Source organism: Pagrus pagrus, assembly GCF_965226575.1.
Source record: "Pagrus pagrus genome assembly, chromosome: 11".
NCBI lineage: Eukaryota > Metazoa > Chordata > Actinopteri > Spariformes > Sparidae > Pagrus > Pagrus pagrus.
Genome location: NC_140195.1, coordinates 23,418,413 through 23,424,412, shown reverse-complemented (window position 1 = coordinate 23,424,412; position 6,000 = coordinate 23,418,413).

Genomic DNA, 6,000 nt, shown 5'->3' with positions numbered 1-6,000 from the left:
CAAGTACACAATGTCACAATATTAAAACTGACTTATTCATGTTGAAATGCCATATGTGCCCTAATATTTTTTGGAAAGTATACGGCTCGACCTGCCAAAGACAAGAGCAACATCTACAAAACGTCACCTGACTTTTCATCAGCACGAGGACGAATAAGAAATTTTCATTTTTGTGTGAACTTATCCTTTAAAGACAGTGTTCTAATTCATTATTCAGGAGTAAATCTGATCGATGCACAACCGAGACACTGTTCAGTTTCAATAACACTGTCAACTGCTAGAAAACTAGCTGGCTGTCATTACGGCCCTCTGCTAAAGATAAATGAAATCATTACTCATGTTAAGGATCACAAAGTGACTTTGAGCTGAAAACCTCACAGAACGGATTCAATTTGCTGCTTTTCTTGGAGGGTGTCGGCAATTTTAACAGCACCATTTATTTATTCTTATCAAGAATCCATTCTTTAATTCATTCTTACAGTCTAGGACGGAACAATCAATATCTGCAAAGATGAACTCTATCTCCTCAGACACAAAGCACAAAATTAAAAACAATGTGTCACCCTGATGTTTATTTGCAGTTTTTATACAAAAATCTAAGGCTGATGTATCACGTAACTCTCTTCAAGCTCTATTCAAATACGTCAAATGTACTGCTTCTTCAATTTGCTGTTTTCCTTCCCTGCTCGCTTTTCCTCTACTTAATCCTCTGTGTCTGTGTGTGATATGTTGGATCTATTATATCATTATGAAACAAAGATCTCCTGTATATTTTCCCCATTGGTGTATGTGATGTTCTTGGGCCACAGGGGAAATAAACATAAAAGAAAATAACTATGAAAACTGGCCATTACTTTGGTATGCACCTTGCGTAGCGTTTAATTGGTTTTGCCAATGAATAAGTCATGTTGTTCTCAATCTTTTTAAATCTGCGTACACTCCGCAACCATCTGAGTTAGTCAAAAGATTATGCATTTATTCTGAACATATGACCGGTGCTTTAAACTCATGACGCACACACACTCATCATCACGGCATCGTTTAGTGACTATATTGTGATACAGCTCCTTCCATACCTACCTCTAGCTGAGCATTGAGCAATCACATACATTAAGCACATCAGAGACCTCCGTTGAGCACATGTTCAGCACAAATTTACATAAAAGCACGGGGCCCTGAGTGTATCATTATATATTTTTTTCCAATCTACCGAAGTGAGAACTCATTTGTGGAGTTCTGGGGGGAGGTCTGAGGTGAACAGAGCAGTGATAATGAAACAAACCTTCTCTTTAGCAAATCTAATGGTAAGGCTAAATGATGAGAGCAATGCATGTTCAATTTTCTCTTCCTGTCTCATCAGTGAAGATCATCCTTGACATGAATTTAGTGGTTCCATAGTGGCAAACATGAGATATGAGGCTTTAAAGCAGGGGCGTGGCAATACAACAACCCTGGTGGCTGGTGACGTTAGGAAGCTAGCAGGTTCGAGATGGCTACTGGCTAGTTATTCACTACCTACTACTTATGCTCTGGGTGGCGCAAAAGCTTTTATGCCGGTGCGGCATCATGCATGGTGTCTACAAAGGAAAAGGACTGAGGCTGGATTCACACCAAATCTGGCGCTCCTGACCGTCCTCTTTCATTTTAATGAGGGGAGCGGGCTCTGGTTGCGGCGGTGCGGGCCGCAGGGGGTTCTGGCACCTGCGAAAAAGTTGAAACAGACTAAACTTTTGGAGAAACGCAGCCCGACGTCACACTGTGCTGGCCAATCAAATAAGCTGGCCATCAGACTAGCAGCATGAATGACGAGTGTAACGTGTATTCACAGTTTGGCATTGTGCACCAGTTTAAACACACTTTTCTTTCCCTGAATACCCTGATAGTTTACTACTGTCAGCACCCTGACCAGCTCTCGCCTCAATTTTCATATGATGTGAGCCTTTATGCCCCCAAACTTTCAGCCAATCAATGCGAGCATAGCTTGCCTAAACTGGTCATCCTGGAGACGCAGCCTCTGGGGGAGGACAAAAGGTATTTCATGAGGAACTATATGAGTATCAGTGGTTATTACATCCAAGTGGGATGTCAGGTGACCTTAACCTGACCCGTTTTGTTCAAATTGTCATCTATCGTTCAGAGTTCAGAGCAGAAGCACTGATGCTACGGCTGCCTGTAGTTCAAAGTCACTTCACTCAAACTATATAAAAATATATTTTCCCACTTAACCGTAGTGAAGTCTGGCCATGCAGATAGCTTTGCCTCCTGCCGCCGTCCCAATACAATAAAGCTTTGTTTGTGCTGCTCAAAGCATTGAGAAAGTTACATCTGAAAAAGGTAAGCGTGGCAGTGACACAGTTTTAACAGCCTCTGGCACCTGTCCTCATACTGAGGCTTTTTTTCTTTTCCCGGACAGGCCACTTGTGAATTCAACATTTTGGTTTAGCTGAAGTTCAACCACACTATCTGTGAGGTTCATCCACTTTTTCTTTTTCATTTGCTTATTTTTTTCACGAGTTGTCCAAAATGTAGGTTATGAAGGGACACTTTAAACTTCCTGTCGCTGATCAAACACTGAAGCTGAACATTTCTTTCAATGAGATCTTTGAACATTAGCCTTGGTTGATTTGAATCCTGTGCCCCCCACAGTCTTTAGTCTCTTTGTTTTTTTTCTTTTCTTTTCTTTTCTTTCTTTCTTTCTTTCTTCTTTTTTTTTTTTTTGCATTTTGGCCTTGAGACAGCTGTTACTCAGCTTTTATATTTTGGGCTGCACCTCTCCAAAATGTTGTTTTGAGCATAGTGTGAAGGTTTGGCCTGAATTTAACCCGCAAACATTATAAAGTAACACTTCATACTGTCATGTCAGATTGACATTCACAGACCTGCGGTCCACATCACCCATTTCTGAATGCCAAGAGTATTTAAAAGCTCAGTTCAGGGAAGGAGGAAATTTAGGGTGAAGTCAAAAATGTTTAGTGTCTCAAAATCAGAATCACTATTGAGATCAGACTTGTGGGCTGTTTTTCTGTTTATTACAGAGTCTGTGATGTAGACCAGGGCTAGAAAAGACCATATTTGGATGAGAGGCTGCAGCAGGGGGGTGTTTCCTAATCTGACTGAGAGCCCGGGGACATGCCATGGTAGTAAGTTGTCAGTCACAAGGCAGCTCCGGCCTAAAGCATACCCTGCTTTGTCATCAGATTTACTCTAAATTTGGACCATAATTTACAAAATGAACATCATGCTGTATTGTACATGACAGTGTTGACATTCTGTCAAAGACGTCTCTGTGTTGTGTTGCAGAGACAGAAGTAGCATGCTAACAGACTAGCCCTGTGCCTGAAAACCTCAGTCCAAAGCTCCTGTGCAAGCAGTGTAAACACCAACACTCCCCGAGTGGTCCGGCTAGCTGCGCAGCTAACTGAGCTAACTAGCTAACAGTTAGGCTACTATAGTCATGGAACAGAATACAGTTAGCTGCAATTAGCAGTTATTCTGGTGATATGCTGCCCTAATTTGTAAGTGGGATAGATTGATGCTACTTTATGACTAGATCGCCCAACCTTTATTGACATCAATACAATAAACAACCCACTAACTATACATTTTGATTATCTGCAGATAATGAAATTATAGCCGATAAATAGAACCAATAATACAAAGCCAAATTGCTTTAGTAGACTTAACAAGTCCAGCCTTTACACACAGTATGCAGCGGTAGGCACCTTTTAAGTTGGTTTGCCAGCTGCCAATAAACACAAAGAACAACAACAATGCTGTTGTCGCGTTCGTGGCATAGAGCTGCTGCACTTGTGTAGAGCCACACAATGTAGAAATGAGCCACGCATGTCGTTGCTGGAATGGGTGTTGTTTTTCAAGTTCAGAAGAAGACAACACAACTGTAAGTTGCAATACGTGTTCTGCAACTGTCTAGAGAGGAGGGACAAAGTCTTAGTTTAACACAATAAATCTTATTAGAGCTATGAATAATAAATCATCCATCTTTGCCTGCTACATCTTAGCATTTTTACTCTCAGGGGTGCATAAACTACAGGCTATGAACTTATTTTCAAAATACAAAATGTGAAGTCATTATCGTGCATCCCGAATTTTGATACAAAAGTTGTTCAATTGTGATTGGTGCATTGAAATTGACATCACTTTGTTTCTTCCCAATGGCAGCCTGTGAAGCATGTTAGCATTTTAGCATAGCGACAGAAGCATCAGACCTGCATTCTGGCAGCACTCAGAACTCAATGCACAATCCCTGTAGTTACTCACTGTGAGATATTGATCATGTTACAACATTAATGTAAATAAACCATTTGGGGTCTCGACTTCTCTGCTGTTATTAAGACATAGGGCTCTGTGGTTGCTCTGCAAGACATGTATGTCATACATCAACGCTACAGTTACCATCGGTCACATACAGTCATGAGCATTAACCGGGCGGGCGAGCACTCACGCTGCGCACTCCACCACCGCTGTGCTGTTACCTTCCACCCTCCTCCTCCTCTATGAGCACATATACATTAGTATTAATTAAAGCCGTGTTGGATAAGTAGGGGTATGTAGTGCAAGTTGTCTTTATAATTGCTACTCGGAGTGTTCTGGGATCAGAGCCACACGCTTTATCGTGATGAGAGTGGCCTGACTGGAAGGATCAAAATTGGCATCGCACCCATCTAGTACTTTGTTTTTTATCATGACCTCCAGTAAACCTGCTTTACATTTCTAATCAATAAAGGACTACTCGCGCAATTTCACCCATAGCACAGCTGTGTGGATTTAACATCATGTGAGGCGCAAGAATATATGAGTTTGGGTATCACTAACACTAATTAAACCTTTGTCTAATTATGCAGAGAATTTTATGCAAATGTAAGCATGTATGTTAAGGCTTAAATGAATGCTGTCAAATGTGCAGCTTTTATAACTTTGAGGGCAAGTGTATATTCATTAAATGCCAGCTGTCATAGGTAACACAAGATAAGCCGTAACATTTTAATTTAGTCGACTGCACGACACTGATTCCTCCTCATGTCTTAATAAAAGTCAGTCAGTGTATAAAACCTTATAGGAGGCCTGTAACACCATCAAGTCTCCGAAGCAGGTGTCTTACCATATGCTGCATTAATTACACAAAAATCTTTAATGACTTATAACTCTGCTCGTTACTGAGCTGTACGGCAGTCTGCCCTCTTATCCCTTTTCTCCGGCCCGGATGTTATTTATAGCACACATTATATTCTAAATAGCCGGCGAGAGACATGAGTGCCTGGTGTAAAGCGGAGAAGTGAAATTTCATGTTCAGGGAGACCCAGCGAGGGTATGAGATGAGCAAATCCAATTGTTTTCAAATTATTCCCATGTAGAAGAGCATCAGAGGCAGGCCAAGAAAAACCAAGTAGTCAGAGGGGATTATTTTCTCCGCCGCTATGTACGAGCAGACATTAAAATAAACCTTAATCCGAGGGAAGGAGAGTGGTCATAAGGCCTGATTACTGACCATGCCATTATTATCAAACTCCCTCAGAGTGCAGGCGTGTAGCTGTGGAAGTGGCTTCCAGGTCTGTTCACTATTTATGCATGCAGAGTGTATGTAAGAGCACCTACATGCAAGGTACTGTACATGCTGTGCACAGAGAGAGGCTCTGTGAGGAGGACCTTCAGCACCACGGACAGCACCGCTGCAAGAGGCAGCTGAACCGCAGAGGCCACCAGCTCCCAACCAGTAATCATGTCGGACTTATTTTAAAAGCCCGGATGGTTATTTCTACATCAGGACAGGAAGCTGGCAGGCAGGAAATGTGCTGATGGGACCACTAAGGTAACACCATGAGCAAGTCACCATGTTGTCAGAGGTGAATTCCTGGCTTCCCTGTCGTTGATTGTCACTAGAAAAACCCATGTTTTGTAGCCTGGAGTATGGGTTTTCTATTTACCGCTTCCTTTCCGATAAATCTAAATTTGAGAAGGGTGGAGGAAGTGTGGGTTGAGCTG